This window comes from Rhipicephalus microplus, chromosome 2 (genome assembly GCF_043290135.1).
Source record: "Rhipicephalus microplus isolate Deutch F79 chromosome 2, USDA_Rmic, whole genome shotgun sequence".
Lineage (NCBI taxonomy): Eukaryota > Metazoa > Arthropoda > Arachnida > Ixodida > Ixodidae > Rhipicephalus > Rhipicephalus microplus.
In genome coordinates, this window is record NC_134701.1 from 196840912 (window position 1) to 196861315 (window position 20404).

General features: G+C 44.6%; 1 protein-coding gene across 3 annotated transcripts in view; it reads right to left on the minus strand.

The window, feature by feature from the left end:
• The window catches only part of Octalpha2R (alpha2-adrenergic-like octopamine receptor), a 707334-nt gene that overhangs the window by 203353 nt on the left and 483577 nt on the right, over positions 1-20404 (minus strand). For all 3 annotated transcript variants that reach the window (XM_075887215.1, XM_075887216.1, XM_075887217.1), the window contains one exon: positions 3236-3338. The gene's annotated coding sequence lies outside the window, so the exon portion shown is untranslated. The remainder of the gene's footprint in view (positions 1-3235; positions 3339-20404) is intronic.

Consider the following 20404-nt stretch of genomic DNA (forward strand, 5'->3'; position numbering starts at 1 on the left):
GTCCCGCGTTATTCTTAGAAACTGTAGCGTATGTTACATGATTAAGAGGTCATCGATATAAAAAAGAGGGGACGGCCCTTTACTTTTTTGTTATCTTCACTAAAACTAATCGCAAACCCACGTCTCTGCAAAAAGTGCCGTGCATTAGAAATTCCTCCCTTAAAAAAAAGAAGAAAAAGAGAAGTTACCTGCGTTTTTCATTCCCAGCTTCATTTTTTTTTTTATAAAATCACGACAGCCTAGACGGCCCTTCGTCAGAACCAAAGCCGCACCCTTCCGTTCATCGAAGTTCCACGTACTTCAGTGTCTCGTTAAACCATTCATCGAAATTTCACCTCTCCTTCGCGCACGCCAGTCTTTTTTTTATTTTCTTTCTGCGTCCTTATCAAATCCACTCTTGTTTTACTCCCCAATTTCGTCCGCGGACGGTATAGAAAAACATGAGAAGCAATCTGTTACAATCAGGAAGTCCCTCTCCACACTCGCACTTCTCTCCTGGGTATCGACAAAAAACTTTCACAGTGACGTTGCGAACGAAGTATAGCGCGAAAGAGAGCTTTGCGCCGCTGACGTCAAATGTCAAGCTGTCATTTTTTTTTTTCAACGAGAAAGCCTACCCCCCTTTTTTTTGGAAACTTTGGCGTTTTCCCGGAACATTGTGCGAGCGTCAAGTCCTGGAACATTAGACGAGAGAGAGGGAGAGGTGGCTTAGCTGAGCTGGTCACGATATTTTTTTATTATCGCTCTCTTAGGAGTTCTCATCAAATTAATAAGAAAGGTTCCAGGTGATGTCGGGCCTCGTTAGCGCAGTTTGATAATCCTCGAGAGTGAGACTACGGCTTTTCTTGACGAGAGTGCTCAGAAGTGGACCTAGTCTCGGAAACTGGGGGCTTTGAAGTTCAGTGATGTCAGCGCGGGGTGGTTATATACCACGAAACAGGCGCTGATTTATCTAAAAATGCTGGGCGCTTCGGGAAGTATACTTTGCGCAAGGGCTGTCGAGAAAAAAAAATGATCGTTGTGAAAGTGACGCGACGCGATGGCCGTAGTTTATAAATAATAAGAGCAAATTCGATAAAATAAATGCGCCTGGTTTGAAGACTGGAAATGTGCTCACGAAAAGCTGGGTGTATGAAAAATTGGTGAAATGATTGCCTGCTAAAGTGTTGATCTTCAGAAAGAACTTCGTAGCGTAGGCTACACGGCATGATTGAGCGTGAGCAGTTACGCGTGGCTTAAAGAGAGCTGTGCTGCGCATGTTCGAGGAGCAATGACGTCACACGGACCACGCCGTAGAAGGCATGGAAGCTCCTGGTGTGACGCGTCACTAGAGGGCTGACGTTTGACTTGCGTGAGCTTGCTCTCTAGTCCGTCATTCCGTGCATACGTGCGTCCATAGCTGACGTATATCCTGGCATATCCTACACGTATATCCTACACGTACATCCTGGCATACCCGAGCTAATCCACTGCTAAGTTTTCTTCAAGAGATTTACGAGTTTTCAAAAAGGACAACTACGTTTTGACGTAGAACTTTTTAAAACGTAGAGCTGGACAATTCTTGAGAGCTCGGCGTGTTCAAACGAATCCTGAAAACAACCAGTCAAACGGGATCTTGCTTAGTTTGTCTGTACACGGTCTCCGGAACCAATGGAAAAGACAACGCACTAACAAGAGCATCGGGGAGAACGTTGATGCCTAGAGAGGGAGACCGCCACTAAAATAACGTTCTACTTGCATTTCCTAATTACCAGGCTACAGCCTCAGAGGTATCTAATGAGACGCGTGTTTGTATGAGTCTATAGCCTTTTCTGACATAACTCTCCCGACTCAAATTTAATAAGTAGGTTGCTGAAAAAAAATACTAAACTGATGTAATCGCCACGTTTAGCGCATTTTGGGGAAGAAGTACAAAATAGTTTCGCCTTTGTTTATTCGTGCGACATTTCCAGCGTTGGAAGACCTTTGGCCTAAGATCTCATCACTTGGAAAACAAAACAAAGTGTCACAACTGAATTGTAGATATACACAGTTGCGTTAAAATATACAGACACGATCTTATAGTTACGCATTTAGGAAGTAAGCACTCCGAACTGGTAAACCGTAAATTTACGTAAAAAAATTAGCGCTAAAGACGTCACCGAAGCATAGGGAGAAGGCATGCAACAGGAAAATCTTCACTCTCAATTAGTTTGAAATTTTCACGTAGTTTAAAACAGAGACAGCTGTTACACGAATTCTGTTTTTGATCAAACGAGTGACTTATCAACATCGCGCCGATAGATATTGCGAAAGGACGCTTAGCGGTCACATACAACACGAGAGGAAACACACACAGAAGAGAATGCGGAAGAGAACTGTTCGTGCAGCCTCGCAACATTTGCGGAACACCACCACGTCACCGACGCCATACAGCCCATGCAGATAGTATATATAAGCCACAACCAAAACAATCGAGTAACACGCGTCTCCAGCTCCCATTTGTTCGGCGGAAATGGAAGTTGCACAGCCAGGGTTCCCTCGTCTTCTCTCTTGTTTCTTTACCTTCTTTTTTGTTTGGTTGTGTTCAGCCACACCGACCGGGTTGTGTGCTTGGGGGCTTTGCTATTGAGTGACCGCATCCTCACGTGGTGCGAAGGGAACCGCTATAGCTACATTCGCGTTCCTTTCGCAACTACCTTATATAATGCCGTATATTCCAACGGCGAAGCGGCGCTGTTTCATAAGAAAACACGTATACTTGTTTCAGAGCAAGTGCTGTCACAGAAATAATAGAAAAGGAAAAAAAAATACAATTTTCTTTTCCGTATGTTGAATTTCCTAATAGCACTTTCGAAGATCAATCCTTCGTCGTAGCTCGCGGACGCGGACGGCTTAGACAAAATGGCTTGGCTTCCGTAATTGTTTCTCTCTCAAAACGCATTCCAACTGGCAAATAAATCGACCAGCCAGTCCGTTTAGTTATAATTGGCAGCGCATAACATATAGGCTGGCGTGACATTCTCGAACCTCGCAATCTTGGCAACTATACGGAATCAACGAGGGGTGCAGCGTGTCACTATTGTGGATGTGACAGAACTATACAATGTACATCTATGCACCGTTGTGGCATGCTTCGACTCTCAACAATACACGACGCGTGTGGTTAGCGCACAGTTTCAAGTCACTGTGGCGCGCATGCAGCTTAAACGATTGTACTCGCCCCGAAAAAGAATACGAACGAAGTATCACTCACCCGTGCAGGCGAAGAGGTGGAGGAGGATGTGCTTCAGACTGCGCTGGCATAATCCTCGGGGTGCGCACCCATGTGCGGCAACAGGGTTCCCAGCGCCGTCTTCCTGCATCGCAAGAGAGAGAAGCAAAATGAGAAGAAAGCATGACATGAACCGCTTCTGTCACAGCTCGAACATGGCCGTAAATCATGAAGGGGTCAGTGGAACTTTGAACTTTGAACTTTATTTATTCCAACATACCATCATTTGGGATTCTGAGGGCTAGAGTCAAAAAGCCTTTCCACGGGCTTGACTAGGACCACGACCCCGTACAAAGTGGCAGGGATAGGCGAGTGTATATTATAGTATAAAATAAATCAGACAACACTATGTCGCTCAATTAGAACTGTAAAGGAATGCATAATAGTACTGTAAAGGAATGCATAAACATTTACATATGAACACATATAGACAGATAATGCAAGCGAAACAGATCGAAAAAATTAACCTTTGAAACAATGTAGCAACTTCAATTTTGATAATCACATAAAAGATCAATGAGAGTGTACAAATGAAAAAAAAAGAAATACAATAACATGAACACAGGTAGGACAAAAACGCATCTCCAGCAATATTTTCACAGTGTTTGTTGATTCAGATGGAACAGCAATAGAAAGCGCAGCACCTCCTTGCCGTAGTTCGTGCGCGTGCGTAGTAGAAACCACGTGTGAATATGACGAGTGTTATAAAAAAGGGTCCGCGGGTTTATACGAGCAAGTGCGCCCAAAAAGTAATCACTTTTTAGTCCTGCGTAATAGCGTTTTATAAGACTTGTTTGATAGTAATATGGTAGGGTTAATAAGTTCATTTCTTCAAAAAGCGGTGACGTGTGACTTCCATACGGAACATCTGCACTGGCGCGAACTGCCTTTTTCTGTGTGACATATAATTTGTGAATGTTCGTTAATGTTGTTGTGCCCCAAACCAGATAACAATAACTTATGTGTGATAAGCAGTACGCCCCCCCCCCTTGCGAACAGGCAGGGGGGGGGGGACACCCCTTGTCTGATTATTACCTTGAGATTTAGGTTTCGAACATCATATATTCGAGTTACCTGACAGTTAAGTACGGTGCATAAAACTGTTTTAAAATGATGGTGATTTTTTAACGTGTGTTTGTGTTCAATACTCGTCATCTTGGTGAGACTGTGGAAATTATAAAAGCAAGTAGACCAGTGCAAAAAAGATTGAATAGCAGAATGCAGTTATTTGAGCTCGAACCCCACGCTCCTTTTTAAATCATATGTCAGAACACGTTGTAAGTGTCATGTTAAAAAATCTCTATTTTCAAAGAAGATTGCCACCATTACCCGATTTCTGTGCCCCTCCTTCCCTTGTGATTTTTCGTCGATTTACTCCACACATTTCGAATTACTAATTAAACAAAAAGGCAGCGTAGTGATATATATTTCCCGATGTCGTGTTTTCTCTGGCACAGAATGTGTAGCCGAGCAATGCGTTTGAATGTTGGAAGAGGTTATGCAAATCCTCCCAAAACAGCACACGGCAAACATGTCGTATGGCTTTAATATCCGATACACTAATGCCTGAGGATATTACGCTAGCATAACGTGGTTTATACAATCAAGACCAATCACAACTGACGTACACCTGACCAGGGGCGTCGGTAGAAATTTTTTTTTCAGGGGGAGGGGCACCTCTGATTTGAATTGGTTGGGGGGGGTGGGCGCTAGGCAGGCAGATGTGGTTGAGTGTCATTTTCTTTTCTGTATGCCATTGCAAAAAAATAAAGGCAGATCCCGTGTGCAGTGGGAATCGATGATATGCAAAGCACGAATGAGAAATGTTGATATGTGACTTTAAAATCACCACAACGTTACGAGTTGGAGGTAAATGATGCCATCCATAACTTCCCTGTCACAATTATCATATTTGCATGTGTCCTTTGCCTTCGCCATCTATTCACGTCACGTGATACCAAATTTAGTATATGTGGAGCTATCAAAACGGCCGCGCTATGAGCGAGGTATGTTGTCACGTTCCTAAATGACAGGCGGGTTAGGATTATCATGTCTGCACCAGTCCTATATTATGAAATCCATTGACGTCACGTATAACTAAATTTGGTATATGTAGAGCTAGCGAAACGGCCGCGAGCGCATCATGAAGGGCCGAATATACTCCAACGTATCGTTGACGCACGCGCACACTGGTCGCAGTGACGCTACGTTAGCAAAACGCGAGCACTTATAGTCTGACGTTAGGCACGACCAGCGTCCGTCGGCGTGGCCCGACGGCAACCGGCGTGAAATGCGACATGCTGCATTTCGTGCCGGTGTGCTACCCGGACAACACTGCGTCTCCCTCTTCTCGCGAGGGAGGGACGCCGGACGCGCTGAAATGCGCATGCGTCAAAGCAACGCAGTGCGGCACGCACCTGCGAGACCGGCGACTGGCGTGGCAACACCGGCGTGACGCGACGAAATGAACGCCGGCGAGCACGCGCATCGCGTCACGTCGAAATGTATTGGCGCCTTGACTGTGGCATGTAGCCATGTTCTCACACGACACGCATCTCATGATTATCATGTTTGCAACAGTCACATACCTTCGTCATCTATTGACGTCGCGTATACCGGGTTTGGTACATGTGAAGCTACCGAAATGGCCGCGAGCGCAACATGAGCATAGCATGTAGTCGTTATGTTACATGACACGCACCTCATGTTTATCATGTTTGCACCAGTATCATACCTTCGTCATCCATACCCATCCCGTAATACCAAATTTGGTATAAGCGAATCTAGCGAAACAGCTTTTAGCGCATCATGAGCATGGCGTGTAGACATGCCATTACATGACAGGCATCTCACCATCATCATGTTTCCATTAGTTACATACCTTCGTCATCCATACGCGTACTGTAATACCAAATTTGGCATATGTGACGCTACCGAAACAGCCGAGAGCGCATCATGGGCGTGGAACGTAATCATGTTGTTACATGACATGCATGTCATGGTTTTCATGTTAGAGTATTTCGCTTGTGTTCGCCATGCAATCATGTCATACCATATCAGTTTTGCAACATGACATGTGAACGAAATTACCGCAAAAGCTGCAGGACCATGAAATGTAAATCATGATATTTATGACATACATATCATGATTTTCATGTTATGCCTAGTGAAATAAGTTCTTCATACAGTCATGTTATGTCATACGAAGTTTGGTATTGATACCATTATTGAAATAACCAGGAGAGCTAAATGTCGTAGGCGGCTAGATAGATAGATAGATAGATAGATAGATAGATAGATAGATAGATAGATAGACAGACAGACAGACAGACAGACAGACAGACAGACAGACAGATAGATAGATAGATAGATAGATAGATAGATAGATAGATAGATAGATAGATAGATAGACAGACAGACAGACAGACAGACAGACAGACAGACACAGATAGATAGATAGATAGATAGATAGATAGATAGATAGATAGATAGATAGATAGATAGATAGATACGGTCAATGTCGCCGAAGTAAATGACAGCTCCAAACATGATAATGACAACATGTGCAATGTCACAACGTGACTACTTGCCACACTCGTGATGCGCTCACCGCCGTTTCGCTAGCTTCACATATGCCAAATTTAGTATTACGTGACATCAATGGATGCGACGGTATGTGAGTGGTGTAAACATGATAAACATGAGATGCGTGTCATGTGAGGACAAGACCACATGGCACAGTCAAGGCGCCAATACATTTCGACGTGACATGGTGCGCGTGCTAGCCGGCGTTTATTTCGTCACGTCACGACGAAAAGATGCGAGATGGTGGGAGTGTTGAATAGATGGACGAACGGACACACAGACAGATGCATGGATGGACGCATGAACGGACGCAGGGGCGGATGCATGAACGAACGCAGGGATGGGCGCACGAACAGACGCATGGACGGTCACACAGACGGACGCATGGACGGATGGATGCTTCGCCCCACTCTCCATCATTCACTCCGTGGATATGCTGCCATTTTTTTATCATATATTCCCCATATAGAAGCACCGCCATTCAGTGGGCATTCCAAGGACTAAACGAGAGGAGGCACACGCACACTTTCTTACGGCTTGCGCGTCGGGTCTACTTCCCACCTTCAACCACCTTGAGTTCATGGTATAAACTAGTTCACTGTATTCATGGCACTGCGGCCCAATGCTCGCTCAACCTTTCTAAAACCAAGGAATGTACGCCCAGCGAGTATAATGTAGCAACCCTTTCTTGTCCGATAGTGCTCAATGTACATGCCAATGGCTGCTAATGGGGATCGCAGCGTGCGCGTTGACTAAAAGCCGAATGCTCCTGTGTCTCATTCCCTATTAGCAGCCATTGGCATGTACATTGAGCACTATTTTTTATTGTTAAACAACGCACAGAAAAAATCTCTCGCCGGCACCACCTTGGAGGTCAAATGTTATACCTATTTCGGGTATGTGCTACTGGTGGTTACGTACTACGAGAGACGCCCAAGCCATGCCATAAGGAGTTTGCCCCTAATAATATTTTATTGTTTGTTCGAACCCTCCTAAACACATAATTGTGATATATAACTAGTGTAAATTTCTGGTACAAATAAAAACCTACCCTCTAAAGCAATTGGACGTTTTTTTGCCTTATTTTGCCCCACTCGCACGCCAAATTTCTAAAAAAAAAAGTTCTGCTTTGTCCTCAGGCAGGAAACGAGCTAAACTTTTGGGTCATGTAGCCCGTAGTCTAAAGTAACAAAATAAATATTTACGTTGCTCTACTGACGCAGGAGTAGCTTCATGCACACATGCGAAATTTTGGTCGCACAGAATTTCATCCCTTTTTGACGAGTCACGAACACACTGACATTAGCCACGTAATTTTTCCCGTGGAAGCGCTGTGAGAAATCATCAACTTATACACAGAAAAAGATACTCTGGAACCAGGACGTATCCCTGGAAAAGAGAAACAAAGAAAAGTAGTTTCTTTATTAGCTATAGGGGCGGGCAAAAACAACGATGTCACGTTTTACCCAGTGTCTCATTTGACCGACTTTAAGCTAGTGTTTGTGCGTGGCTTCACGGATTTTGTGTGTGCTTTTGGATCAATGGCGACGAATATGTATAGACTCTACATGGGAGAGGTAAGTGTTCATCCGGTAGAAAAAGATTAGATGACTAATTTAATATGTCACTGAAACAAATAATTTTAATTTAAATGACCCAAGTGCGAAGTGAACCGATATCAAGCAGTAAAGACTGGAGTCTATGAATACAGTAAACTAATGACATTTGCTCGGGTTTTACTTTCCCAAACAACGATGATTGATTGTGAGGACACCGTAGGGGACGGGGAATCACAAATTTTCAGGCACATAGTGTTCTTTTATGGCGCGTAAATGTAAGCACTTGTGTTTCTAGCATTTCCGCCTTGAACGAAAATTCGATCACCGAGGCCGGGACCGAAGCGACGACACTCGGGTCAGCCGCGCATTACCGTTCCCTGTAAGCCACTACGTTATGTGAAAAGCAAGTAAACAAAAGAAACACATAATAAATAAAGGTACATTGACAATACCTTGAAACTCCCAGCCAATAGCGAAAACCCTTTCGATCCCACTTTATCGGTCCGATCCACGACGTTAGCTGGAGTTTGCCATTAAACTCGTTACGTATCATACGAAACGAAATTGAAGCACTTTGTGACGTATACTGCCTGGAAAAGGAGCATATAAGTGAGAAACATAAATAGACGAGTAATTTAATTTACAAGCCGGACTGTTATTGCAATCCACCTCTTTGGTTTCTGCTCGGGTCGCGCTTGGCAGTCGTGGCGGGCGGAAGGGAAAACGCCGGGAGCAGCTATAGACAAACTGCAGTGAAAGAGGCCTCCTGGTCCGCAACCAAAAGACACTCTTCGAAAGGAACCGATGCATCACTGTCGCACGGGCATTTAGTTGCGTCGACGTGACTCGGATCAGAAAACCCGGGCGGCAGACTACCGGACCCGGCATACTTGATCAATCACTCCGCGTTACGCGACGTATCTAGAGACGGCCGTATGTTGACAAATCCGGCGAGCGAGCGCACGCGTGTGTGTGTGTGTTCGGGTTCGCTCGGCCACGCTGATGCGTTGTGACGAAACTAGCCTAACGCGCTTGCGTGAATAATGAGGCTGCTCTTACTTTAGCTGCGAGACGAGTTGTAAGGGTATACGGGGCGTTTCGGACTTTGCCGTTTTGTTGAGTATATACGCGTGCCGCTGGCCGATAGTGACGGAGTAGTCGTGCGTCGGCGGGTGTATCGTTGCACAACCGCGACAGGCCACGATCTCGCTTTGCAGATGGGACTCTTTTACACCAGCGGCATTCAATAGCAGCGACACCACGATTGAATGAGATATATATGGAAAGGATACTGGATGCGATCAGCCTATGCAAATACGTGGGGCTGCAGGTTTGCTGCCGATACTTCGGGCAGACAGACGCCAAATATATATGCGTCCACTCGGTTGCCATCTACAGGAAAATAATAAAAAAAATCTTCGTCGTTCATCTGCCCTATTTTTTCACGTCTTGAAGTTCTTCGCAGACTTTGCTGTTTTGTAAGGGACGGGTAATTTCTTAGAGATAACGGTTCCCTTTTATTCCGGACCAAGACTCGCGGCGCGACACGTCGCGAATATATCAGAGTCGGGTTTGCGAAGCCAGACAGGGCGTGTCCCTTAGAACAGTAGTATACGACTGTGTGGGCGCCGGTGCTTCCTTTGCAAAGCTAAATGCTTAAAGAGAGACAACATGCACTATAAAATTTCGCTTGAATTACGACGAACATATCCAAGTGGCCACGCAGAGAGGTAGCCTTCTTTATCGGACGTACGCACAACCAAACGAGTTCATTTTTTTTTTTTGCAGTACATTTTTAAGGTGCAGAGATATTCAAAGCGGTAGACTTCAAGCGCGCCAAACGAACTATCTGCAGACGTTACGACGAAATTCGGATGGCTTCCTTCGGACACACTATGGAGCTTTTAATGCTTTTACAGGGACCATACGTATAGCTCGTCAAAGCGCTTCAATAATAATAATAATAATAATAATAATAATAATAATAATAATAATAATAATAATAATAATAATAATAATAATAATAATAATAATAATAATAATAATAATAATAATAATAATAATATAATAATAATAATAATAATAATAATAATAATAATAATAATAATAATAATAATAATAATAATAATAATAATAATAATAATAATAATAATAATAATAATAATAATAATAATAATATCTGGAGCTTTATTTCCCAAAACCACGATATGAATATGAGGGATTCCGTGGTGGAGGACTTCGGAAATTTCGCCCTTCTGGCATTCCTTAATGTGCACAGACATTGCACAGAACACGGGTTTTCACCATTTCGCCTACATCGAAATGCGATCATCGCGGCTGAAATCAAACGCACAATCTTCGTGTCAGCAGCCCAGCAACCAAGCCAGTGTTCCACCGAGGCGGACAAGGCGCACAAAGTGTCACGTGAAGTGACTATTACGGCAATCTAGTTGGCGGTAATTGAAAACACGATGCAGCGTGAAGTAATTCGCTCGGACGTGTGGTTATATTTTTTCTTTCCGTGAAAACATGGTCGCTTGATTTGGAAATACACAGGGCAGCTCGTATAACGAAAATACCCAGGGTCCCACATGTGCATTCATTTAGGACTACTCGATGGCGACAACCAATGTGTTTTTCTTCTCACTCAATCCTGCTCCGCCATCTTCCGAAAAATTTCGACTGGTGATGTGGTTTCGCACGGCCTCCGAGATCGGAGGCACGTGATGTGGTCTTGCATTGCCTTTGCCATCGCAGTGCCACTGAACAAGTGAAATTGTCATGTGATGACGTTACGTCAAACGATGCCACAATCAAGCCACACTGACGTCGGAAGTTTTGGTGATCTTTAACGTCATCGTGGCATCATGCGGTGACGTTATCGCATGACGTTAACATCTTCCTTCGCTCTTCCCCGAAGCAGCTGGGCGCCGACGGCCAGTTTTCCCCTTTGATGAGGCATTCAGGATTTTCGTCCTAAAATAATCTATAGCAGATGAGATCTGATCGGGTATCACCGAATATGCAAAACGAAACTAAAACGATAAACCCGCGCTTTGTGTATACCTCTAGTGCATCCGATTGCACTGAAATGCAAGTAAAAAAACACAAAACGTAGCAAAAGCACGTCTGCTCGGGTAAAGCATTTCTGCGCGATGGAAAGAGTAGAAATTGTAGGAGGCAAGCAAAGCTCAATGCGTACAAACGAAAAATGGGAATGAGATAAGAAACCAGAATATTCACGAGTATGAAAAAAATATCACAGCACATCCAGGGAGTGTAGATTATGAGTGGGGCGAAGCATCTGTCAGTCCGTCCATGCTTCCGTCCGTCCATTCGTTCTTGCTTCCGTCCTTCTGTGCGTCTGTCTCTGCGCCCGTCTGTGCGCCAATCCATGCATCCATCCGTTCTTCCGTCCGTTCTTCCGTCCGTCCCTCTGTGCATCTGTCTCTGTCCATCCGTCCATTCGTCCGTGCGCCTGCTCATTCGTCCATCCATCTAGTTAACACGCCAAGTACCGTCATCTCGCGTCCTTTTATCATATGTTCATTATATAGACGCCCCGCTATGGTGGTCTAGTGGCTAAGGTACTCGGCTGCTGACCCGCCGGTCGCAGGATCAAATCCCGGCTGTGGCGGCTGCATTTCCGATGGAGGCGGAAATGTTGTAGGCTCGTGTACTCAGATTTGGGTGCCCGTTAAACAACCCCAGGCGGTCAAAGTTTCCGGAGCCCTCCACTACGGCGTCTCTCATAATCTTATGGTGGTTTTGGGACATTAAACCTCACAAATCAATCATCATTATACAAATGTACCGCCATCCAGCGGACATTCCAGGGACGAACGAGAGGTGGCACGGCCGGACCTGAGGAGCTTCACGCGCGCACTCTCTTACGGTCTGCGCTTCGTGTATAGTTGCCACCTTTCACCGCCGCTAGTTCATGGCACTACAGCCTAACCCTCGCTCAGCTTTGCTAAAACCAAGGTGGTTACGCTTAGCGAGTTTAACGTGGCAACCTTTTCTGCTCAGATAGTGCTCAAAGCGCGTCCTTCTTTTACTAGTTTTTTTAGTAAGCATCGAATTTGAGGCAAATTTTATGTGGGCAAGCTGCAAAAATTGGCAGAAGCCTAGAAACTGCGAAGGCAAGCTTGCGCATAGGCAAAAACCAAATGTATGCATTAAGGGACAACGAATGCAATATCATAACCAATGTAGTTAAGATAGTTGAAGTGGCAGCGAGGAGTTCTACAGAAAGCTGTAAAGAAACCGAAATTACAAAGGTGATCTTGTAAGAAGCAATAATAGTCCACAGGAATTTGACATCCTACCAGTAAAGACAGGGGAAGTTAGGAAAGCATTAGAAGAAATGAAGAGAGGCAAAGCCACTGGTGAGGATAAGGTAACAACAGACTTGCTGAAAGGTGGCGAAAAAATTGAGTTAGAAAAAACTAGCCACTCTCTATACGAAGTGTCTCTTAACGGAAAGGTAACCAGAGTCTTGAAAGAACATCAACATCGTCTTAATTCATAAAGAAAGGCGTCAAGAAATAAAAAAAACAAGCCTATCAGCTTACCGTGACTTCTCTATAAAAAATAATAGCCAATAGAATCAAGGCTAGATTAGAGCTCAATCAGGCAAACAACCAAGCAAGATTTCGTACAGGCTACTCCACAATAGACCATATTCATATATCAATCAGGTAATAGAGAAATGCGTGAAATAAAACCAACCCCTATACATAGCCTTCGTAGATTATGGGAAGGCGTGTCACTCAGTCGTGAAAACAGCAGTAATGCGGGCACTACGCAATTAGGGCATCAACGAACCCTACAAAAACATACTAGAAGAAATCTACAGCGGATCCACAGCAACCACCATTCTCCATAAAGAAAGCAACAGAATTCCGAACAAGAAGGTAGTAAGGCAGGTCCTGGATTGGGAAGAGTAAGGAATAAGAGTTAACTGAGAGAACTTTAGTAAACTGTGATTCGCTGATGAGACTGCCTTGATGAGTAACTCAGGAGACGAATTGCCGAGTCATGATTACTGAACTGAACACGGAAAGTAGAAAAGTAGGTCTGAATATAATATGCACAAAACTAAGCTAAAGTGCTACAGTCTCGGCAGAAAACAGCACTTTGTGATGGGCAGAGAGACGCTGGAAGTTGTAAAAGAATATGTCTACTTAAGACAGGTAGGAACCGCGGAACCTAATCATGAGAATGAAATAACTAGAATAATCAGGATAAGGTGAATCATATCCGGCAAGCATTCTGAAATCGGGAATGGCAGTCTGCCTTGAACCCTCAAGAGGAAGGTATGCAACAGCTACATCTTGCCGGCACTTACGTGCGGAGCAGAAACCTCGAAGCTTACTAGGAGGGTTCAGCTTAAATTGAGGAAGACCCAGTGAGCGATGGCAAAAGAAATGATAGGTGTAACCTTAAGAGACAAGAAGAGAGCAGAGGGGTTCAGGGAACAAACCGGGGTTAAGGATATCATAGTTGAAATCAAGAAAAAGAAATGGACATATGGGCCGGGCACGTAGCACATAGGCATGATAACTGATGGTCATTAAAGGTAAATGACTGAATTTCCAGACAAGGCAAACCCACGAAGAGGGGACGGAAACATAGCAGTGCCAGCAGAAAGCACAGACCGGGTTGAATGGCGATATATATATATATATATATATATATATATATATATATATATATATATATATATATATATATATATATATATATATATATATATATATATATATATATATATATATAAAGATAGAGAGAGAGTGTTGATAATTGGTATAATGTCCCCCGTGCCTTCCCTAGCCGAATTATTTGACGGCGTTATAAGTTTACTATAGAAAAATCCAGCCCCTCGGAGAATTCCCCACTTTTCGTACTCAGGACTTCTGTCACTAACAAATAAATAAACTTTTACTGCCAACAGAAGCTAGATTCAGTACGTTTATTGCCCTGGCTTCCACACTCGCAGAAAGACAACTCTGCCGGGATCGTTCAGAAAGAAATATATGTTAGCGAATCCGGAGGCTAGACATGCCATTAACAAATGCCGGCTAGCTAAGGGCCAAAGCGGACTTACAGACGAAAAACTCTCTTAATACAACCCTCCGTTCGCAAGACTTGCCTATCATAGGGCTGCTACATTCGCAAATAATAAATATTTGCAAGGTAAGGATTCGTTGTCTTTTATTATCAAGAAAACGATTCAAGGCGTAAGCCCATTGTGTTTGAACGTAACTTTTATTAGGTACACAGTGAGAAAACACGACAATGTTCTGGCCACAAAGAACGACGGTAAGCGAGTCTATACACACGAAGGGGCCATGCCTATACATTGCAGAAGTATACCGCGTTTACGACTACCACATCTGGAAGAAGTTTGTGTTTGTTACTGCGGGGTCTACGGCTGCCGCAATAATTTACGCGAACTCTCTACCACTGTTTTCGGTCTTCTGGGAATAGTCTGGGATTATAGCTGAGAATTGTTACAATTGCAGGCCACTTCCATTATGTGCTTACTCACCACGATGGCAAAATGCTGACATTGGTGAACTAAAAAAAAAGCGTCGCAGACAGCGAAGTAATTACGCCATCCCCATGAGAGTTTGGTCGCTTCATTTTATTGTCATCATAAAAGTGCAACTAGACGACGCAATCTCATTTGTTTGTGCAAATGGAGGTAATATCGCAAGACGAATTGCCAGTACAAACAACAGAGAATTAGTAACAAGCTTTCGTTCTGTTTAGCCTCTCGCTTATGTTGGTGGCGTTTGTCAGTATCAAGCTAAAATAAAGAAAAAAAGAAGTTAGTGCCTCTGCAGTCATGTGGTGTCCCTAAAGTACCTGCAGTCTTTTTTTATTATTCTCCGGCTATAAAATCGCTTATTGCAGCTTTTAACGATACAGCGCGGTTCACCTGGCACGTAACTTAGATCGATCTCCTTCATCAGCCTCATACAGTGCGTTGAAGGATTATTCGCCCCTAATTCTCTGCGCACTTGTACTAAAAAAACGAATACAAACAAATATTTATTTGCTATGTGCCCCAAAGCAAAACGACTGCCCCGCATATTGAAGTAAATTATTGACCTGATTATATATACGAACAAAGCAAGAATGTAGCAGCTCCTGTCTTGTTTCCGTTTTTCGGCTTCAACCGCGATCGAAATGAATGCAAGCTTTCATCTGGAATATCTACTTTCAAAACTTCTTTGACAGTTTAGACACAGTCTATAGATCTCCTATGGTTGTGCTGGACCCTCCTGTCATTTTATTTACATATGCCACATCATAGATAGATAGATAGATAGATAGATAGATAGATAGATAGATAGATAGATAGATAGATAGATAGATAGATAGATAGATAGATAGATAGATAGATAGATAGATAGAGTTCAAAAGTTAAGAGTTGCCGTGGAACTTTTGGCGCACAAAAATACCCGCACAAAGAAAAGCGACGACGGCCCGATGCACTCACTTTTGATCACGCGCATCATCACTTCCTTTGCCGTGTCTTTTTAATACGCCACAAGTTTCGCGATGTATAACCACCAATAGCCCATTATTACACCCTGTTAACTGTTGTGCCTGGTGGTATGCCTAGTGCACAACTGCGAAGGAAAGTAGTCACAAGTAAAGTAACATGGCTATGCCCATAAAGGCCACTCCTGTCGCCGTACGTGTACGTTCGTCCATAGGTAAAAACATTCATATGACCTCACTGAAAACGCACGAATGGAAACATTATTAAAGCTTGTTTGTCGAGACGTAGTGTCTGGATGGCCTTGTTGTTTCACGACGCAGAATCATTGAAATGTAAGTATAAATGAAAAACCTTGCGCACCGTGCTCTCAAGCAGCGCCACCTAACTTTTAATACCAAAAGGTGTCAGAAAGGCACGTTTGGCTCTTCGGAGAAATGTGGTTGAACGATACTGAGAAATACCAGGTCAGGGAGCCTGCAGCTGACTATCGACCCGGCCGTGCTTTTTGTGTTCTTTGTACGCTAAGAAACAATTTAAAGGGGCCGCTCAGAAAGTGATCAGGCTGCGGTCAACGAGTAAAAAAAGTGCTGATCCGGGAACTCTCTAATACCTTGTTGCTGGGCTTGAAACAAACAAGTGCACAGGCAAAGCTGGGATGGTGCCATGTGCCTAAAACAAAAGGAAGAGAGAGTGAGAGAGAGACACAGAATTACAAAAAAAATAACGTAGGGTGTGCAGGGTAACGACGTGACCTTTGTCGTGAATTATACTCCCAGAGAAGATGCCAAATAAAGGCATCGAAAGCTACGGCAGTGTGCAATGTGCCATCAGCGCTGAACCATAGCCTGCCACGGGGAAACGCTCAAGCTAACCGCTAAAAGTGAAAGCGAAGATGGCGAACGCAACGAACAAATAAAGAAAAGGAGAGGAAGTAAAAAAAAGTGTCTTTGCAACAACTCTCTGGCCTCTTGCCGTTGGTGCGTCACCTTAAAGAAGACAGGTGGCCAAGCTTGGTTTCGGGCGACGCGCGATCGGTGAAGCCAGCGACTGACCAGAAAAGATGGCTCAGCCCTAATATAGCCGAGGCAGCGGGGCCGCGGAATCGGTTTCGAAAATGTCAGAAGTCCCACAGAGAGAGGACGCTTCGCGGTTGCAACCAGAAAATTCCGAGAAAACTCAGGGAAAATGAAAAGAAAGGGGTACGCCCAGCAGTAGATATGTAGTGGCAGATAATACGGAAAACACCGTCTTGGGTACTGTTGCTCAGTCTTCGTGCGTCACAAGGTCGCTCGAAGAAGCGCCACGGGGGATGGTTGACTGCGATAGCTCACATTAGGGGGGATGCTATATATACATTCATCGCAATTCACTTCCGGCACTGCACGCCTTCGTATACCAATCAGAGAGCGAATATAAAACATGCTCTAATGACAATAATAATTGATGAGGTTTAGCGTCCCAGAAACACGATATGATAATAAGAGACGCTCTAGTGGAGGGCTCCGGAAATTTTCATCAACTGGGGCTCTTCGCTTTTATCGAGAATGTGGCAGCCGCGTCCGGAACTCGGTTCCGCGACCTGCGGGTTAGCGGTTGAGCACCAAATCCACTGCGGCGGGTAATACGGCATATGTTCAATGCCTGAATATAAAGGGAGAGCGAGACTCAGCTATCCTTGTGCGCGGTCTTTCGCAGATTGATTGTCTGTTTTATGGGGTTCGAATCAATGTATTTCTGAAGGCGACAGTCTTAAGATACCTCACCCATGGCCTCCGAGATGGCGGGTGCACGGAAACATGCCGCGCGCCTGCCATCTCGGTGGCCATGCCTCACCAAACTCGAAATTTGATCGCTTGCATCCACTGTCATCCCGCGGCATTCCCATTAAGACAATTGATTCGGAAAGTAATAATCGCTGACGAGGACGCAATATGACGTCAAGACACCTCGGGTGGCCAATATTTGTGACATCATGACAACGTCAGTATGACGTCATTGCTTGGTCGAAGCTGCGCCGATCTCGGAGGGCGTGTAAAACACGTTAGGCACAGAAAGCTTTCGAAGGGCGGCTGGGAACATCGACCCATGGACTTAAAAGGAAAAGAGGAGGGCTTTTGTATTGCAGTCTTCTCCGACGAATGCTTAGAGGACCCTGCGAGTTTTTCTAGCCTAAGCTACGCTGGTCGAGGTTGAGCAGTTTCGCGTGGCGTGGAAACTTATGTCTTGTGTATTGACTATGCTTGTTCTTGAGGGGCGGCGGTAGGGAACAATTTTTTTTTGAGGGGGGTGGGGTGTCCTTTTCTCTGGCGCAGCCCCTGCGCATGCCGAGGAGCAATGACGTCACACGGCGCAAAGCTGGCGCGCCAAAGAAGGCTTGGAAGCTCCTGGAGCGACTTGTTTCTAATGTACTGGCATTTGCCTCGCGTGAGCTCGTTCGCTAGTCCGTCGATCGATCGATCGATCGATCCATCCATCCATCCATCCATCCATCCATCCATCCATCCATCCATCCATCCATCCATCCATCCATCCATCCATCCATCCATCCATCCATCCATCCATGCATCCATCCATCCATCCATCCATCCATCCATCCATCCATCCATCCATCCATCCATCCATCCATCCATCCATCCATCCATCCATCCATCCATCCATCCATCCATCCATCCATCCACAGCTCGCGCTACGTATATCCTGGCATAGCCTAGCTAAGCCATTAGTTGGTAACAACTTTATTGGTAGTCCAGCAGAGCTTTCGCCGACTGGGCCTTATTTCACCTGCGTGGGGACGTCAAGACCTTCCCTGACCACCGTCTTGCGGGCCTGCTGGACGGCCCAAATTTTTTGCCGCGGCGGGGGCTGCACAAAAAAAGCGGCCCACCACGCAGGAAAAGTTCTGGATTCAGCTCCTTGCGGATTTTCGGTACAATTCCATAGCTTGTAAGTTAATGCGGCAACCACAATATGGCATACCTTGCATATGATCGTCAGATATATAATGGGGTATTGTTTGTTGAACACTGAAGGGTTGGGATGCATGTGCGTCTGCAGCTGTCGTATACCACAGCCTGCGTCCTGTTCAGCTTCTCACTGGGTGGAGAAAAGGTTCGGTGGGCCAGGTAGAAGGACTTGGTAATAATATTATAGGTCATCAAACGGTCTTTGGTGTTTCCCCATAGAGGATGGTCGCTGGTGCGGTTCAAGAGTTCGCGCGCCTTGGTGTGTGCAGTCTCGTTTAGGTTGTGGTGTGTCTCCGATACCCGTCCCATATGAGCCAGGAACTACAGGATTCTGGTTTGAAGCTCAACCTCCTGACGAAGTTTTCTATTGCGCAGGACTTTGGCCGCTCGTGGCGAGATCCATCCTTTGGCGACGTTTCTGATTGTATCGAGTCGCAGAAAACAGTCGGATTTGGGAGCGAGAGCGCCACCGCTACTTCCCCTGCTTCTTGTGCATGCTTGCATCGAATAGTTGTCGATATTCGCGTTTCACCTTTTTAATCGACGACCATGACTACGAATCACGAGTGGTCTGTGTATTCAGCGGCGTCAGCGAACAGCGTTCCCATTTCGTCGGCGTAAGTGCGAGCCAAGCCATCGCTAGGTTTAATAAATGCGAAGCATTTCATAGTGAACTTCGGCAAACTTGAGCGTATCTATCTATCTATCTATCTATCTATCTATCTATCTATCTATCTATCTATCTATCTATCTATCTATCTATCTATCTATCTATCTATCTATCTATCTATCTATCTATCTATCTATCTATCTATCTATCTATCTATCTATCTATCTATCTATCTATCTATCTATCTATCTATCTATCTATCTATCTATCTATCTATCTATCTATCTATCTATCTATCTATCTATCTATCTATCTATCTATCTATCTATCTATCTATCTATCTATCTATCTATCTATGCAGCCGCCTACGACTTTTTGCTCTCCTGGCCATTTCGATAATGGTATCGATAGCAAAATTGGTATGTTATGACATAACTGCATGGCGAACAGAAGCGACAGACCCTAACAAAAATCATGACATGTGTGTCATGTAACATAATGGCTACATGCGACGCTCATGGTGAGCTCGCGGCCGTTTCGCCAGCTTCACATATACCAAATTCGGTATTACGGGACGTCAACGGATAACGAAGGTATGCGACTGGTGCAAACATGGTAATCATGAGATGAGTATCATGTAACAACATGACTACATGCCACACTTGTGATGCGCTCATGGCCGTTTCGCTAGCTTCACATATACCATACTTGATATTACGTGACGTGAACTGATGACGAATCTATGTGACTGGTGCAAATATGATAATCATGAGATGCGTGTCATGTAGCAACATGACTACATGGTACGCTCACGGCGCGCTCGCGGCCGTTTTGCTAGCTAGACATATACCAAATTTTGTATCACGTGACATGAATAGACGAAGAAGGTAAACGACATGCCCAAACATGATAATCATG